At 48.5% G+C, this 19447-nt stretch overlaps 1 protein-coding gene across 1 annotated transcript in view; it reads left to right on the top strand.

The window, feature by feature from the left end:
* Positions 1 to 19447, top strand: part of LOC132807198 (gastrula zinc finger protein XlCGF26.1-like) — a 270173-nt gene that overhangs the window by 90444 nt on the left and 160282 nt on the right. The window lies entirely within an intron of this gene.

Raw genomic sequence — 19447 nt, 5'->3', positions numbered from 1 at the left:
AAGCACTCTTCCTTTCGGACCACTCTCGTCTTTGTCCATGAGTATTCTAAACCTTACGGAATTGTGATCCCTATCCCCAACGTAATCCCCACCTGAAACTTCACCCACCTGGCCGGGTTCATTCCCCAACACCAGGTCCAATATGGCCCCTTCCCGAGTTGAACTATTTACATACTACTCTGGAAACCCTCCTGGATTCTCCTTACAAATTCTGCTCCTCTAACAGTAAGTGAATCCCAGTCAATGTTGGGAAAATTAAAATCTCCTCTCACCACCACCTATCCTACATCTTTCCATGATTTGTTTACATATTTGTACCACTATCTCATGCTCACTATTGGGAGGCCTGTAGTATAGCCCCAACATTGTTACTGCACCCTTCGTATTTCTGAGCTCTGCTGAAAATGTGTTGCTGGTTAAAGCACAGCAGGTTAGGCAGCATCTAAGGAATAGGAAATTCGACGTTTCGAGCATAAGCCCTTCATCAGGAATGAGGCGAGTTTGCCAAGCAGGCTAAGATAAAAGGTAGGGAGGAGGGACTTGGGGGAGGGGCGATGGAGATGTGATAGGTGGAAGGAGGTCAAGGAAAGGTGATAGGCCGGAGTGGGGTGGGGGCGGAGAGGTCAGGAAGGAGATTGCAGGTTAGGAGGGCGGTGCTGAGTTGAGGGAACTGACTGAGACAAGGTGGGAGGAGGGGAAATGAGGAAACTGGAGAAATCTGAGTTCATTCCTTGTGGTTGGAGGGTTCCCAGGCAGAAGATGAGCCGCTCCTCCTCCAGCCGTCGTGTTGTTATGTTCTGCCGGTGCAGGAGTCCAAGGACCTGCATGTCCTCGGTGGAGTGGGAGGGAGAGTTAAAGTGTTGAGCCACGGGGTGGTTGGGTTGGTTGGTCCGGGCGTCCCAGAGGTGTTCTCTGAAGCGTTCCGCAAGTAAGCGGCCTGTCTCCCCAATATAGAGGAGGCCACATCGGGTGCAGCGGATGCAATAGATGATGTGTGTGGAGGGACAGGTGAACTTGTGGCGGATATGGAAGGATCCCTTGGGGCCTTGGAGGGAAGTGAGTGTGGAAGTGTGGGCGCAAGTTTTACATTTCCTGCGGTTGCAGAGGAAGGTGCTGGGAGTGGAGGTTGGGTTGGTGGGGGGTGTGGACCTGACGAGGGAGTCACGAAGGGAGTGGTCCTTGCGGAACGCTGATAGGGGAGGGGAGGGAAATATATCCCTGGTGGTGGGGTCCGTTTGGAGGTGGCGGAAATGACGGCAGATGATACGTTGTATACCGAGGTTGGTGGGGTGGTAGGTGAGAACCAGTGGGGTTCTGTTTTGGTGGCGGTTGGAGGAGCGGGGCTCAAGGGCGGAGGAGCAGGAAGTGGAGGAGATGCGGTGGAGGGCATCGTCAATCACGTCTGGGGGGAATCTACGGTCCTTGAAGAAGGAGGCCATCTGGGCTGTGCGGTGTTGGAACTGGTCCTCCTGGGAGCAGATGCAGCGGAGACGAAGGAATTGGGAATATGGGATGGAGTTTTTACAGGGGGCAGGGTGGGAGGAGGTGTAGTCCAGGTAGCTGTGGGAGTCAGTCGGTTTATAGTAGATGTCTGTGTTGAGTCGGTCGCCCGAGATAGAGATGGAAAGGTCTAGGAAGGGGAGGGAGGAGTCTGAGACAGTCCAGGTGAATTTGAGGTTGGGATGGAAGGTGTTAGTAAAGTTGATGAACTGTTCAACCTCCTCGTGGGAGCACGAGGCAGTGCCGATACAGTCATCGATGTAGCGGAGGAAAAGGTGGGGGGTGGTGCCAGTGTAGTTGCGGAAGATGGACTGTTCCACATATCCTACGAAGAGACAGGCATAGCTGGGGCCCATGCGGGTGCCCATGGCAACTCCTTTAGTTTGGAGGAAGTGGGAGGATTGAAAAGAGAAGTTCTTCAATACACGGAAGATAACAAATGTTCATCAAATTGATTCTTGAGAGGAGAGGATTCATGGATCAGGAGGGATCGAGTCGATTGGCAATGAATTCAATAGGTTTGAACAGAATGATGGGGAATCGCATGGGAACCGATAAAATTCCAGGAGGGATGGGTTCAGATTGTTGGGACATTGGGGCCAGTTCTGGGGGTGGAGGGGCTATTACAAATCAGACGAGCTACACCCGGGCCAGACTGGAACCAATATCCTTGGGGTTGCTTTTGCTAACGCTGCTGGGGAGGGTTTAAACTAATGTTGTGGGGGATGGGAAACAAATGAGGAGGTTCGTGGTCAGGAAGGAGGTAGTAACGAAAGCCTGTAAGGAGCGAGATAATAAAGTCAGTGTGACAAAGGGGAAGAGTCACAGGGAACAGATGATGAACGCAAAGGGACAGGTGGTCTGAGGTGCATTTGTTTTAATGCAATAAGTGTAGTAGGTAAGGCAGATGAACTTAGGGCTTGGAGTCGTACCTGGGAGGATGATGTTATTGCTAATACTGAGACTTGGTTGAGGGAAGAACAAGATTGGCAACTAAATATCCCAGGATATCGATGCTTCAGGTGGGATGGAGAGGGAGGTGAAGGAGTTGTATTACTGGTCAGAGAGGCTATCACAGCTGTGCTGAAGGAGGGCACTATGAAGGACTCGAGCAGTGAGGTCATATGGGAAAGGTCCTGGGGAAAACTGATGTAGAGAGAGATCTGTGTGTTCAGGCCCATTGTTCCCTGAAGATGGCAATGCAGGTCAGTAGAGTGGTCAAGGCGGCATATGGCACACTTTCCTTCAGCGGACAGAGTATTGTGTACAAGAGTTGGCAGGTCATGTTACAGTTATACAAGACTTTGTTTCGGCCAGATTTGGAATACCACGTACAGTTCTGGTCGCCACATTACCAAATGGATGTGGATGCTTTGGACAGGGTGCACAGGAGGTACACCAGGATGTTACCTGGTATGGAGAATGCTAACTATGAAGAGAGTTTGAATAGATCAGGATTATTTTCATTGGAAAGATGGAGGTTGGGGGGGGGGGACCTGATTGAGGCCAACAAAATCATGAGGGGTATAGACAGGGTGGATAGCAAGAAATGTTTTTCCCCCAGAGTGGAGGACTCAGTTACCTGGGGTCATGAGTTCAAAGTGAGAGGGGAAAGATTTAAGATATGTATGGAAAGTTCTTTACGCAGAGGGTGCTGGGTACCTGGAATGTGTTGCCAGCGGAGATGGTAGGGACGGGAACAATGGCGTCATTTAAGATGTATCTCAACAGATACAGGAAAGGGCAGGGAGCAGAGGGATACAGATCCTGAGAAAATAGGCAGCAGGTTTAGATAGAGGATCTGGATCGGTGTAGGCTTGGAGGGCTGAAGGGCCTGTTCCTGTGCTGGAATATTCTTTATTCTATCGGGAAAAGACACCTGCCACTCACCTCATCAATGGCCCTCCTGATTTTACAAAGTGTTAGAAAGTGTGCTGGACACTCAATGGAATAGAGGCTATTGTATTTGACTTTGATCTATCTGTGGCCATTGGGAAGATGTTTCCATTGGTAGGAGAGACCAGGAGCCGAGGGCACAGCCTTAGACCTTTTAGAACGGAGATAAGGAGAAACCTCTTCAGACAGAGAGTGGTGAATCTGTGGAATTCACTGCCACAGGAGGCTGGGAGGCCAGGTCACGGAGGGTATTTAAGACTGAAATAGATGGGACAAACATGATTTACCATCCGGTGTGAAAGGAGTGCACTTCCTCAGCTCCTGCAGATCTTTGGCACGGGGAACGTGCAGTCCCAGCCTCAAACAGCATCGGTCCCACGGGAAGCAAAGGGAGCGAGAGCGGCCAGTCCGGCAGAAAGGAAGCCTCGCCACCTTCCCGCTTCACCCACTGCCTTCGAACGGGGCACAATCCCCCCACGGGCACGATCCCCCCAGTCCTGGGTGGGATTCCCTGCAGACTTCAACTCCGTGCGATCACGTTGGGAAGGCGCCTGTGCGTCCGCAGGGTCGGCGATCGATTGAAGGCCTTGCCGCCCCCGGGGCAGGTGAGAGGCCTCTCCCTGGTGTGTGGAGGCGCCGGTGCGTCTGCAGGTGGGACAGCTGGGTGAAGGGCCTTGCCACACTCGGGGCAGGGGTATGGCCTGTCCCCGGTGTGACCGCGCCGGTGGATCTCCAGCTCAGAGGGGACTCGAAACCCCTTCCCACATTCCCCACACTTCCACGGTTTCCCCACGGCGCGGGCTCCCTCCAGGTTCGACGCTCCCTCTGACGTCCCACTCTGCTGCGGGTGGCCGGCTGGCTAACTCTCCGCTCCGGTAAAGCTCCCTCCACCCTCGAACAGCGGCATCTCAGTGCTTTACCAGTCAGATCTCTGGAAGCAGGCGGGACAATCCTCCTTCTCCACTCAAAAGATCGATAAAATTCCAGTCCCAATGAGTCAAGCTGGCTGAGGCAATTTGTTCGAGATGTGCAGATAAATCCTCCTGTGAAAGCCTGTAAATTAGAAAGTCATCGCTGTCAGTATCACGTAGAATCTCAGAGTTTAACAGATCGATTTCATGGAATATTCATTCCACGCCCATAACCAAAACCTGTGAGTCTCCATCCCACACACTCTCCCTACTGCCGTACCTAATACGCTCCCTCCCAATTTTTCTGATTCCTGACATTTGGCAGATCTGGCTCCAAGAAAATTTAAGAATTAGAGCCCCTACAGTGTGGAAACAGGCCCTTCGGCCCAACAAGTCCATACCGACCCTGTGAAGAGTATCCCACCCAGACCCATTCCCCTATATTTACCCCTGACACGTGCACCTAAGCTACACATCCCTGAACACTCTGGGCAATTTAGCACGGCCAACCCACCCTCACCTGCACAAGGTTGGATTGTGGGAGAAAACCGGAGCACTCGGGGGAAACCCACACGGAGAGTCGCCCGAGGCTGGAATTGAACCCAGGTCCCTGGCACTGAGGCATCGGTGCTACCTACTGAGCCATCATGCCACCCTCATGCAGTTTGCTAACCTAGTTATCTGCCCCCCCCCCTCTCTCTACCATATTGACAGACCAAGATGTGGGGGGGAGGGGAAAGAGAATCAGAGCAAGAACTTTGCTTTGGTAACAAGACCTAGAACATGCTCGCTCTGAGGATGACTGTAGTGGAGTCGATCAATACCCAAGTGAGACTGGAGGGACCCTATAGAGGAATACACTTACAGGACTCTGTGGATATAGAGAGGAATGAGTCTGACTACATTCATCCACAGAGTCAGCATTGAGCCCAGTATTCTCCTGTCCTGTAACGGGTATGACTGGAAATACATAACATGTTGTGGTTCTGTTCGCCGAGCTGGGAGTTTGTGTTGCAGACGTTTCGTCCCCGGTCTAGGTGACATCCTCAGTGCTTGGGAGCCTCCTGTGAAGCGCTTCTGTGATCTTTCCTCCGGCATTTGTAGTGGTTTGAATCTGCCGCTTCCGGTTGTCAGTTCCAGCTGTCCGCTGCAGTGGTCGGTATATTGGGTCCAGGTCGATGTGCTTAGTGATTGAATCTGTGGATGAGTGCCATGCCTCTAGGAATTCCCTGGCTGTTCTCGGTTTGGCTTGTCCTATAATAGTAGTGTTGTCCCAGTCAAATTCATGTTGCTTGTCATCTGCGTATGTGGCTACTAAGAATAGCTGGTTATGTCGTTTCGTGGCTAGTTGGTGTTCGTGGATGCGGATCGTTAGCTGTCTTCCTGTTTGTCCTATGTAGTGTTTTGTGCAGGCCTTGCATGGGATTTTGTACACAATAAGGACTGCACAAAACACTACATAGGACAAACAGGAAGACAGCTAATGATCCACATCCATAACACTACTGTTCCTGATGAAGGACACGAGAGCGAGAGAGACAGAGACACAGACAGCGACCTAGACCAATGCATCCAGCATATGCACCTTTCCTGAGTTCACCTCCTTTCACTTCACTTCCTACAAACCAACAGTTTAATCCAGAAAAGAAATGGAATAGGAGGGGTGAGAAGAGAGGGTGCTGTACTCAGAGGTTGGTGCAGTCTGGGGTAACACTCAATCTTCATTCAGAGAGAGAGAGAGAGAGAGCAGCAGGAGCTCATGATCCAACTTCCACATTCAGACAATGACGGGATGCTCTGATTGGTAGGAGGACCAGCCTTCCTTCCGGTCCTCCAAAGCTCCCCATTGGTCATGCCTCCCCGTGTCGAGGTGAAGGGAGGGGCGCGGTAGGTAGAGTACGGGAGAGAGGTCACGTGGGCGTCACAAAGAACAGCGCCGCCGCGTGACGCGCGGCGCGGTGGACCAATGGGAAAGGCTGGAACGCCGCACGGGCGGGCGCTCCGTCCAATCAACGCGCGGCCTTTGTGACGACGGCGGTCCCTCGATTCACGTGATCGGTTGCTCCTGCACATGCGCCGTTGCGGGGGGGTTAAGGGGAGATGATATTGTGTTGGTCTGGAGGGTGTCTGTGTCCAGGACGAGGTGAGTGTGGCTCAGTCAATGAGCATCAGTCAGACCCTGCTGGAGCATGGGGGAGGGAGGTGGGAATTAGGTACAGCGAGAGTTAAAGAGTGTGTGGGATGTAGATTTACAGCTTTTTTAGGTAATAAGTCCCTTTCTGCACAATACTGGGGGATGGGTAATATCAGAAACAGCAGAGTGAGAATTGAAGTGTGTGTGTGTGTGTGTGTGTGTGTGTGTGTGTGGTGGAGATTTGCAACACTTTTTTTTTGTAGATATTTTTATTGAAATTTAACATTTTTGCAAATTTACAAAAATAAACAAAACTCTCAAATACAAACATTGATGTACAATTAAATCATATATACAATAGTCATAATTTAACAAAGAAAAGAGAAAGAAAGAAAACAAAAAAAGAAAAACAAACGAAAAAAGAAAGAAAAAAAAACTCAACTTTCTACTAATCTAACCTATAACTAACCAGAGTGTATACCTAAGTCTCTTACATGCTCGGAATGTATAAACATCAAATATAATAAAACCCGTATTCGCGCAGGATTCCTCTCCCAAGGGTCCCCGGAGCAGCCCGGTCTGAAATCTTCACTAAATAAAAGCCCTTGTTAGGATAGCCGAAATATCTGCATTTATATAATTCAAAAAGGGCTGCCATATTTTATAAAATAATTCAGTCTTTCGGTGCACCATATTTGTGAGGAAGTCAAGGGGGATATATTCCATAATTAATCTGTGCCAATTTGAAAGTCCAATGGGGCCCTCAGCCACCCAGTTCACCAAAATATTTTTCCTTGCACAGAAAGAGAGAATAGAAAATAGTCTCTTCCCATGCATATCCAGAGATGAGAGGTTCGAAAAGCCCAAAAGGAGAGATACAGGGTCCACCCTAATGTCCGTTCCTAAAATTTCTGTCAGGGTATTTGCCACTTTAGTCCAGTATCTGCGGATTTTCTGACAAGTCCACAGACAATGTACAAGAGTACCCACCTCTATTTTGCATTTAGGACACATTGGAGATGCTCCTGCCTTAAATTTTGCCAGTCGAGCCGGAGCTATATGGGCCCTATGAAGTATCTTTAGTTGGATAGCCTGAGTTCTGTTACAGATAGCAATTCTTCTAGCATTTTCCCAAATGTCATTCCACATATCCTCAGAGATTTCTAGCCCCAAGTCCTGCTCCCATGTTTTAAGCAGGTCATCCATGTCTCCTGAGACTCCATCATGTAGCAAATGGTATATAGTACTAACGGAGGATGCCCCCGCTGGTCGTAAGACATTACGTTCTCTGTCTGATTTATAAAGACTATCTATTAATGTAGTCTTCCTCTGTATATAATCTCGAACTTGGAAGTATCGAAAGAGATCCCCATTAGGTATTCCGAATTTCAGACGCAGCTGCTCAAAGGACATCAGGATCCCATCTTTAAATAGGTCCCCTAAGCATGAGATGCCCCTGGATCTCCAGAGTTTAAAGGTGGCATCTGTAATCCCCGGTTGGAATCCCCATGCGCCTACTATTGGTGCATGGGGGGATGTTTTATGTGAGTTACCCTCATTTTGCCGCATTATATTCCAGGCCTTAATTGTGTTTAATATTATGGGATTTTTACAGTGGTCTGTAATGATTTTCCTCTTATCTGAAAATAAAAGGTTAATAAGTGGGTATTTTACTTGGGAGGCTTCGATATCCAGCCAAATTGATTGTGGATCAGATGAAACCCAATCAGCTATGTAACTTAGTAGGGAGCTTAACTGATATTTCCTAAAGTCTGGGAAGTCCAGTCCTCCCCTTGCCTGTGGAAGCTGTAGCTTCTTCAGCTTAATAAGGGGCCGTCTATGGTTCCAAATAAAGCAGCCCAACCAGCCATATAATTTACGTAGGGCTAGCCTTGGCAGCATCAGCGGGAGCATTCTCATAGGATATAAGAGACGGGGCAGAACATTCATTTTAATTAATGCTATTCTCCCTACCCAGGAAATCGGAAGGTCTCTCCATCGCTGGAGGTCCTGCCTTATCCTTTCCATAAATTGTACAAAATTAGCCCTATACAGCTGATCAAATACTGGCGTGATAAAAATACCTAAATATAAGAAGCCCTCCAGGGACCAACGGAAGGGAAAAGGGGATCCGTCCATTAAGTGGGGTATCATAGCCAGACCACCCATTGGCATGGCTTCCGATTTTGAAAAATTAATTTTATAGCCTGAGAATGCACTAAATGTATTAATAACTTGAATTAGACGAGGCACTGACATTAAAGGATTACTGAGGAATAAGAGAACGTCATCTGCATAGAGGGTAATTTTGTGTTTACCTGTACCAATCCTCGGGGCCGTTATATTAGGATCAGTCCGGATGGCTTCTGCTAATGGTTCGATTATCAGTGTAAACAACAATGGTGAGAGAGGACATCCTTGACGGCAGCCCCTACCCACACTGAAGCCATCCGATCTTAACCCATTAGTAATAACAGCTGCTTTGGGGTCACTATACAATGTTGAAACCCATTTGGTAAACACCTGTCCAACGCCAAACCTTTCCAATGTGTAAAATAAATATGACCATTCAACCCTATCAAATGCCTTTTCCGCATCCAATGAAATTACTACTCCTGGTATCTTTCCCTGATGACAGGCTTGGATCATATTCAAGACCCTTCTGATATTATTGGATGATCTGCGGCCCTTAATAAATCCCGTCTGGTCCTCCTTTATAATATATGGCAGTACCCTTTCTAGTCTTAGTGCTAACATTTTTGAGAGAATTTTAAAGTCTACATTTAGTAAGGATATTGGTCTGTAAGATGCACAATCTTCTGGGTCTTTTCCTTTTTTGAGGATAAGAGAAATATTTGCTTCTTTCAGCGTGGGCGGGAGACAGACCTGACTATGCGCAAAATTATACATATCCATAAGTGGGTCAACCAATATTCCTGTAAATTCTTTATAGAATTCAGCTTGAAAACCATCCGGGCCCGGTGCTTTTCCGCTCTGAAGTTGCCTAATTGCCTCAAGTATTTCTTGGACTGTTAAAGGGATATTTAGGGCCGACACCTGTTCCGGAGTCAGGCCCGGGAAGGTCAAATTTTTAAAAAATGACTGCATCCTCCTAATCCTATCTTCACAATCCTGCGATCTATATAGTTCAGAATAAAATTCTTTAAAGGTCGCATTGATCTTTTTATGATCATGAGTCAGGGTACCTGTACTTTCCTTGATGGTTGGAATAGTTTGAGGGGCTTTCTTTTTCTTTGCAAGAAATGCTAAGTATCTACCCGGTTTGTCGCCATATTCATATAATCTTTGTTTCGCAAATAATATTTCCCTTTTAGCCGTTTGAGTAAGCACGGTGTTTAAAGCTGTCCTAAGAGCTGTAATCCTCTGCAATTTTGTGATAGAAGGTCTATCAGCGTATGCTGTTTCGGCTGCTTTTAGGCGAGCTTCGAGCAGACGCTGTTGCTCTCCCTTCATTTTCCTCTGGGTCGCTGAATAGGAGATGATCAAACCTCGTGCATAAGCTTTGATGGTCTCCCACATCATTGACGGATTGCTAGCCGTACCAGTATTAATTTCTAAAAAAGTTTTAAGTTCTTGGGAGAAGTACTTTAAAAATTTGCTATCTTTTATCAGGAAGGGGTCCATATGCCAATGCCGAGCAGATGTCCCATTGTTCTTTACCTTAGTTTCCATGTATACAGCGGCATGGTCAGAGATTGCTATAGTACCTATTTTACAGGTTGCTATAGAGTTTAGAAAAATCGATGGGGCAAAAAACATATCAATTCTTGTGTGACATTTATGTGGATTAGAGTAGAAAGAAAAATCTCTACCCTGTGGATGGAGACATCTCCATACATCTACCAATCCTAATTCTTTATTCAGGTCCGCCAGTTGTCTAGATCTGGGAGATACTCCAGCGGCACTCTTGGGAATCCTGTCTATTTCCGGATCCATAATACAATTAAAGTCTCCCCCTATAATTGTATGACGGGCACCAAAGGCCATCAGTTTTGAAAAAGCTTCCGTTATGAATTTAAAGGGGTGTGCCGGGGGGCAGTATACATTTAAGATCCCATATTCCTCTCCATTTATGAGAGCTTTAATCAAAATATATCGTCCAGATTCGTCTTTTATCTGATTTAGAATTTTCAAAGGGAAGTTCTTCCGGACAAGGATAACGACTCCCCTGCTTTTTGAATTAAAAGAGGAAAAAAAGGCCTGATCAAATCCGCCCTGTCGTAATTTTAAGTGTTCTTTATCCGACAGGTGTGTCTCCTGTAGGAGAGCTATATCAACTCTCTCCTTCTTAAGATTTGATAATATTTTCTTCCTTTTAACTGGCGAATTACTCCCCCTGACATTCCAGGTGCACCACTTAACCGACTGTTCAGCCATAATCATCTGGACAGATCCGAGACCCCTCGGGAGGGGAAACCCTATCTAGAACATCCCGAGCATGGAGCATACAAGATTTACAAAAGTAAAGACTCTCTGATACACTCAAAACAATATAACAAAAAACTCTTTCTAAGTATAAAAAATATAAAACATTCCGAATTGGAGATTTTCTCCCTTGTTCCCAGGGAGCGTCACTTCCTCTCCCACAGTCCATCTTACCCTCTTCCAACCAGTGCCCCACCCTTGACCCAGGTGTTCCTCAATAAAATGAGGGTGGCACAGTGGTTAGCACTGCTGCCTCACAGCGCCTGTAGACCTGGGTTCAATTCCCGACTCAGGCGACTGACTGTGTGGAGTTTGCACGTTCTCCCCGTGTCTGCGTGGGTTTCCTCCGGGTGCTCCGGTTTCCTCCCACAGTCCAAAGATGTGCGGGTCAGGTGAATTGGCCAAGCTAAATTGCCCGTAGTGTTAGGTAAGGGGTAAATGTAGGGGTATGGGTGGGTTGCGCTTCGGCGGGTCGGTGTGGACTTGTTGGGCCGAAGGGCCTGTTTCCACACTGTAAGTCTAATCTACCCAAAAAAAAAAATAATAATATAAAGCTAGAGTTAACAGTGAACACCCCACCCCCACCCACACCTAAATATATTTGGGAATATGAATACCATATATAACTATAAGATTACAATCTCAACATGTAATACTTAAATATAATACCACAAAATAACAGGGGAAAGAAAAACAACCCCGCTCCTAAAAACAGAAGTAAAATAGAATAAGGTAACCACCTCTCCCCATCAACATTAACCAAACGCCCCAACATATATATATATATATACACACATACACACATGGGGGGAAAGATAAGAAAAGATGAAGGGATGTAAACCAAAATAATGGGAAAGGCAGACCAGCGTCCACAATCTCTTACAGTTTATTTAAGAGAGTCCAAGAATTCCTTAGCCTTCTCCGGTGATCCGAAGTTATATATGGATCCTTCGTGGCTAAGGCGTAGCGTCGCTGGATATCGTAAGGAGTACTGGATATTTAAGTCCCTTAAACGCTTCTTCGCCTCATCGAATGCCTTCCTCTTTCGGACCAAAGCTGGGGAGAAGTCCTGGAACAGCATGATCCTGGATCCTTTGTGGGTCATAGCTTGGGGATCTTTTCCCAGATTTCTTGAGGCTTCCAGGAGCATCTGCCTCTCCCTATAGCTCTGCAGCTGGAACAGGACCGGGCGTGGGCGCTGGGTTGAGCCGGGCCCACGTACTGTGACCCGGTAGGCCCATTCTACCCTTACCTGGCCTGATCCATTATGCAGATTTAAAAGTTGTGGCAGCCAATGCTCTAAGAATGCTGTCAGCTGGCCTCCCTCTTCCTGCTCGGGCAGGCCCAACAACCGAATATTTTTTCTACGACATCGATTTTCGAGGTCATCAATGTGGTTTTCTAGGTTCTGGACTCGATTCTCGAGAAAACGGATGTGGTCGGCTGTTGATTTTATCCCAGTGTCTGAGGCTGCGGCCTTCGACTCCACCTCTCTGACTCGGCACTCCAATTCCTGAATGTCTCTGCCCTGCTTCTGCAGCTCGGCTGATAGTGCTTCTCTGCTCTGCCGAGACTCATCGATAAAAGCATCAATCTTCGCCTCCCACCTGGCAAACATCTCCTCAAAGCTCATCTTCATTGGTAAATCTCCTGAAGTAGCTGAAGACACCTTTGTTGCAGCTGAAGAGGGAGAGGGTGGGGGAGGGGTCCCTGCTTTCTTAGAGCCGCCTGTTCCTTCCCTTTACTCATTTTCCAGCTAGTATTAGACTATTTAAATGTACTAATAGGTAACTATTTAAGGTTAACAACTATTATAAATGGTTTAGTGAATGTGGTGGGGGTGGATAGCCCACTTTTCCCAAGTTTTGGGTAGAGCACTGTGGACTCAGTCTTGCTGGGTCGCCGCCATCTTGGATCCCCCCGCAACACTTTTTAAAGTTAAAAATCACACAACTCTAGGTTATAGGAGAAAGTGAGATCTGCAGATGCTGGAGATCAGAGCTGGAAATGTGTTGCTGGAAAAGTGCAGCAGGTCAGGCAGCATCCAAGGAACAGGAGATTCGACGTTTCAGGCATGAGCCCGTCTTCAGGAATGAGGAAAGTGTCCTCATTCTTTCCTCATTCCTGATGTAGGGCTTTTGCCCGCAACATTGATTTTTCCTGCTCCTCAGATGCTGCCTGACCTGCTGTGCTTTTCCAGCATCTGCTGTCTTTTTCGCCTGGAGGTTTTACTAGCTACCTGATGAAGGTGCAGAGCGCTGAAAGCTCAAACTGCTAAACAAATCTAATGGGCTACAACCTGGTGATGTGTGATTTTTTTTACCTTTGTACACCCCAGCCCAACACTGGCATCTGCATATTGTAACTTGGTTGTTTTAGGGAAGTTCCAAGAAACTAGAATGATCTGTTCTGAATTCCTATCGTGTGCAGGCAGCAATAACTTTTGTAATCCCCTTTTCACAGGATATGAGAAGTGCAGCTTTGCAGGTAGAGCTCCCCAACGGAGTACCATGTGAAGGTCTGACAGAGCCCCTTGATTCGTGGGACAGGAGAGACGTCCCTCTTTCAGTCCAGAAGGGGGAAATTCTTTGAACGTTTTTGTCTGCTTCAGTAGGCCCTTAAAGTATCGTCTCTTCCTGAAGCACAAGGGTACGTGCCTGAGCCAGTTTGCCCACTGTGGGGAAAGGAAGTCTCAGGAGGCATTCCGCGCGCCATGGAGAAACCGTGGAAGTGTGGGGATTGCGGGAAAGGATTCCGCTACCCGTCCATGCTGGAGATCCACCGCCGTGTCCACACCGGGGAGAGGCCGTTCAGCTGCTCTCAGTGCGGGAAGGGCTTCACCCGGCTGTCCATCCTGCTGACCCACCAGCGTTTCCACACCGGGGAGAGGCCGTTCGCCTGCTCCGAGTGCGGGAAGGACTTCAGCGACTCCTCCAGCCTGCTCAAGCACCGGCGGGTCCACACCAGGGAGCGGCCCTTCACCTGCTCCGTCTGCGGCAAGGGCTTCACCCAGTCGTCCAACCTATTCTCGCACCAGCGGGTCCACACCGGCGAGCGGCCGTTCAGCTGCTCGGTCTGCGGCAAGAGCTTCACCCAGTCATCCAACCTGCTGACCCACCAGCAGGTCCACACCGGGGAGCGGCCCTTCACCTGCTCGGTGTGCGGCAAGGGCTTCACCCACTTGTCCACCCTGCTGCGGCACCAGCAGGTCCACACCGGGGAGGGGGCCTTCACCTGCCTGGTCTGCGGCAAGGGCTTCCCCCACTCGTCCGGCCTCCAGATCCACCAGCGGGTCCACACCGGGGAGAGGCCGTTTACCTTTCCCGAGTGCGGCAAGGGCTTCAGCGACTCCTCCAACCTGCTGTCGCACCGGCGGCTTCACAGTGGTGAGCGCTCTTTCATCTGCTCCGTCTGCGGCAAGGGCTTCACCCGGCTGACCAACCTGCGGACGCACCACCGGGTCCACACCGGGGAGAGGCCATTCACCTGCCCCGTCTGCGGGAGGGGCTTCACTCAGTCCCAGCACCTGCTGCGGCACCAGCGGGGGCACAAGTGACGGGGCCAGCCGCTGTGAGTCACCGCCCAGGGCTGAACCCTGGGTGGGAGGGGGGAGGGTCACTGCAGTTGCTGTGCTCTCATCCCCTTGGCATCCAGTGGCTCTGCGAGCCTGCGACTGCACATTTCCTCCTGAAGTAGAGATGTACAACACAGAAACAGACCCTTTGCCCCAACCCTCCATATCCTCAACTAATCTAGCAAATGGCCCTATCCCTCCAAACCTCTCCTTACACAGATACCCAAGTGGATGCCTTTTAAATGTTGCAATTGTACCAGCCTCCACCACTTCCTCTGGCAGCTCATTCCACACGCACACACACCACCCTCTGTGTGAAAAATGTTGCCCCTTAGGACCCTTTTTAAATCTTTCCCCTCTCACCCTAAACCTATGCCCTCTAATTCTGGGAAAAGACTTTGTCTATCCCTATCCATGCCCCTCATGATTTTATAAACCTCTCTAAAGTCACCCCTCAGCCTCCGATGCTCCAGGGAAAACAGCCCCAGCCTGTTCAGCCTCTCCCTGTAGCTCAAACCCTCCAACCCTGGCAACATCCTTGCAAATCTTTTCTGAACCCTTTCAAGTTTTGCAACATTTTTCCGATAGACCAGAAGTGCACATAATACAGAGGAACTTCAATTATCCGGAATTAGATGAACCAGCACGGTGGCTCAGTGGTTAGCGCTGCTGCCTCACAGTACCAGGGACCCGGGTTTCAGTCCAGCCTCAGGTGACTGTCTGTGTGGGATTTGCACATTCTCCCTGTGTCTGCGTGGGTTTCCTCCGACAGTCCAAAGATGTACAGGTCAGGGTGAATTGGCCATGCTAAATTGCCCGTAGTGTTAGGTACATTAGTCAGAGGGAAATGGGACTGGGTGGGTTACTCTTCGGAGGGTCAGTGTGGACTGGTTGGGCCTGTTTCCACACTGTGAGGGATCTAATCGTCAAGCAACTGAAATACACCCTGCATGTGTCCTTTGGATAATCGAGGTTCCTGTGTATTCCAAAAGTGGCCTAACCAACATCCTGTCCAGACCCCAAACCCTATACTCAGTGCTCTAGCCAATAAAGTGATCTGCAGAATCTGCGGGACTTGCTTAATCCTGGGTGGTAAATCTCGTGTTTCTCCTTCTCTTGCAGGTGGATCCAAGATTTCACTCTCTGTCCCATTGAGTCTCCAGTGAGGTCCTTCAGCTCAACTGGTCTCTCTCAGTATTTCTGACCCATGTGAGCCTCTACGCACCTCCCCTTCACTTGCTCACACTTGATTTCCCTTACAGCAGCATTCCCTTCAGTTCCTTTCTCCCTGACGTCTGTATCCAGCTTCTCCTTAAATGCCGTCCACCTCGACCTGCTACTGTGGGGGTCATTCCCGCTGCAGACAGAGGTCTCTCCTTTGTAACCTCTTCAAAAGATTTACCGCTGACTTCCCCCTTCAGTCTTTTCCATTTCTGGGTCTCCCCGCTGTTGTGAAACTTTGAAAAGGTTCAGAAAAGATTTACAAGGATGTTGCCAGGGTTGGAGGGTCTGAGCTAAAGTCTGAACAGGCTGGGGCTGTTTTCCCTGGAGGCTGAGGGGTGATCTTATAGAGGTTATAAAATTATGACCGGCATGGATAGGATAAATAGGCAAAGTCTTTTCCCTTGGGTCGGGGAGTCCAGAACGAGAGGGCATAGGTTTAGGGTGAGAGGGGAAAGATATAAAAGAGACCTAAGGGGCAACCTTTTCACGCAGAGGGTGGTACGTGTATGGAATGAGCTGCCAGAGGATGTGGTGGAGGCTGGTACAATTGCAACATTTAAGAGGCATCCACTTGGGTATCTGTGTAAGGAGGGGTTTGGAGGGATAGGGCCATTTGCTAGATTAGTTGAGGATATGGAGGGTTGGGGCAAAGGGTCTGTTTCTGTGTTGTACATCTCTACTTCAGGAGGAACTGTGTTGTATTAGATGTCGGAATATCTGTTTAAATGGAGCCGTGAGCTTTCCCAATGTAGACAGGGCTCCTCGAAACGTGGCAGTGTCCCCCCTGCAGCTGCAGAGCGAGACAGGAGAGTTTGTTTTTGTGAATGAGCAGTTGTAGCGCGAGGTGGCTGTTGCTTGGTGACGGTGAGGCTCCCCCGGCCCCGCCCATCCCCCCCGTGCAGACGTCACGCGGGGGCGAAGGCGGTTGGGAGGAGAAGTCGCTCGAGCGGGGAAGCGGCGGCCGTTAGGAAAATGGCGCCGTGCGGCCCCGGGGCAGACCCCCGTCACTCACCTTGTGCTTGTGCTTTTTACCGTCACTGATTTTTTAAAATCCTTGTATTTTTCACGCTTGCGGACTAAGCTAATTGATAGACTAAGGTGTAGGTTATGGTGGATTGGCCGTACTAAATTACCCATAGTGCCCAGGGATGGGCAGGTTATGTGGGTTGACTGTCCTAAATTACCCATAGTGCCCCGGGGTGGGCAGGTTGTAGTGGATTGGCCGTGCTAAATTACCCATAGTGCCCCGGGATGGGCATGTTGTGGTGGATTGGCCGTGCTAAATTACCCATAGTGCCCCGGGATGGGCAGGTTATGTGGGTTGACTGTCCTAAATTACCCATAGTGCCCCGGGATGGGCAGGTTGTGGTGGATTGGCCGTGCTAAATTACCCATAGTGCTCCAGGATGGGTAGATTTCAAGTTGATGAGCCATGGGAAATACTGGGTAAAATCAAGGACTGCAGATGCTAGAAACCAGATTCTTGATTAGAGTGGTACTGGAAAAGCACAACAGTGCAGGAAGCATCCGAGGAGCTGGAAAATGGACGTTTCAGGCAAAAGCCCTTCATCACAAATACAGGTAAAGTGCCTGCAGGGTGGAGAGACAAATGAGAGAAGAGAGGATGTGGGGTGGGGGTGTGGACAAAGGAGCATAGAGTACAATGGGTGAATAGGGATGGGAATGGAGGGGATAGGTCAGCGAGGAGGGTGGGGGGAAGGTAGCAAAGAATACAATGGGTGAATGGGGATGGAGATGAAGGTGATAAGTCAGAGGGGGGTGGAGTGGATAGGTGGAAAGGAAGATAGGCTGGTAGGACAAGTCATGGGGACAGTGCTGAGCTCGACGTTTGGAGCTGGGGTGAGGTGGGGGATAGGGAAATAGAGTGAGGGGATGGATATGGGTGGGACACTCTTCAGAGGGCCAGTGTGCAATAGATAGGCCGAATGGCCTGCCTCCACATTGTCTGGATTCTATTGACTCCCCCCAAAAAAGAGCATTTTATCGGCATCTATCTTATCAAGCCCTTTTCAGAATTCTACTGGTTTCAATAAGATCACCTCCAGTTCGTGGAGGTATACAGCACAGAAATAGACCCTTCGGTCCAACTCGTCCATGCTGACCAGGATTCCCAAACTAAACTAGTCCCACTTACCTGCATTTGGCCCATATCCCTCTAAACTTTTCTATTCATGTACCCATCCGAATGTCAGTTAAATGTTGTAACTGTACCTGCATCTACCACTTCCTCAGAAAGTTCATTCCACACACAAACCACCCTCCGTCAAAACAGTGCCTCAGGTTCCATTTAAATCTCTCTCCTCTCACCTTGAAAGAATATGCCCTCCTAGTTTTGAGCTCCCCTACACGAAGGAAGAGCCCTTTGCTATTCACCGAACCTCCACTCCTCATGATTTTATAAATCTCGATGAGGTCACCCCTCAACCTCCTTGTGCTCAGTGAAAGGTGTCCTGGCCTCTCCTGATAACTCAAACCTTCCAGTCCTGGCAATGTCCTAGTGATTCTTTACCGAATCACCTCTAATAGTCTTCTTCGTATTACAGGGCCACCAGAACTGTATCCAGTACTCTAAATCACCCTGTCTACCAGTGATACAACTTTCAAAGAACTACGTACCTAAACCCCACCTCTCCATGTCTCGGGTTTGGAGAGATATGGGCTGGGTGCTGGCAGGTGGGACTAGATTGTGTTGGGATATCTGGTCGGCGTGGATAGGTTGGACTGAAGGGTCTGTTTCCATGCTGTACATCTCTATGACTCTATGTCTCTCTCTTTTACAACATGACCCAGGGTCTTACAATTAACTGTACACATCCTGCTCTTCCTTATTTTAGTAAAATGTAAACCCTTGCATTCATACCTGTCTCATACACACATACATCAACACTCTCACAGACTTATACTCCACCACACTTTCACTTTACCAAACATACACACACTCTAACACGCACAAACTCACATGCACACAATCACACACTCCCCTGCATGCACACACGCACAACCATGGGGTGAATTTGTATTGGCAGAACTATATTTGCAGACATATTCAATTTTGCTCAAAAAGCACACAGTCTGCAGGCAGTCAATCCATGTAATATTTTATAAATTTCTACTTGGGAAATAGTATCCCAACCTTGAATCAGACTGGTTCTGACAGACTCGAACCTCACACCTTTAAAGGCATTGTCTGAGCTGAGATGTGACTTTTTAAAAAAATAAAACCTTAAAATCATCTCAAGAACATGACTTGAAAGATGTTCTTATGATTTACATACTAACGAACTGAAACCTGCAATCAGTTCAAAAAGATGAAAGAGGTAACAGCAATCTAGGTTTGTTCAATATATCCTATCAGTTGCATGACACGGTGATCTTTTACATTTTATAGCAATGTCTTTGATCCTGCTTCACAGCTACCCAATGAAGGAGCAGTACTCCAAAAGCTGGTGCTTTCAAATAAACTTGGTGTTGTGAGAGTTTTTATATTTTATCCACCCCAGTCCAAAACCGGCACCTCCACATCTAGTGAACACAGCCCAAACGTCCCAGTGCTGCCAGGAAACTTTACAATGCTGATGAAATGATACAGCACCTGCACTCACGAAAAATTTACAATTTCTAATGATACTAGCTACTCATTCACTGCTCCATCTGATACACAACATTGGAACTTAGTGCAGGAGGCTGAAAGAAATGAGCAGCTTTAATACTAAAAACTCTTGGAGCTCAAAACTTTCAATG

This window comes from Hemiscyllium ocellatum (genome assembly GCF_020745735.1).
Source record: "Hemiscyllium ocellatum isolate sHemOce1 chromosome 27 unlocalized genomic scaffold, sHemOce1.pat.X.cur. SUPER_27_unloc_10, whole genome shotgun sequence".
NCBI classification, from domain to species: domain Eukaryota; kingdom Metazoa; phylum Chordata; class Chondrichthyes; order Orectolobiformes; family Hemiscylliidae; genus Hemiscyllium; species Hemiscyllium ocellatum.
This window is presented reverse-complemented; position numbering and strand designations above follow the sequence as displayed.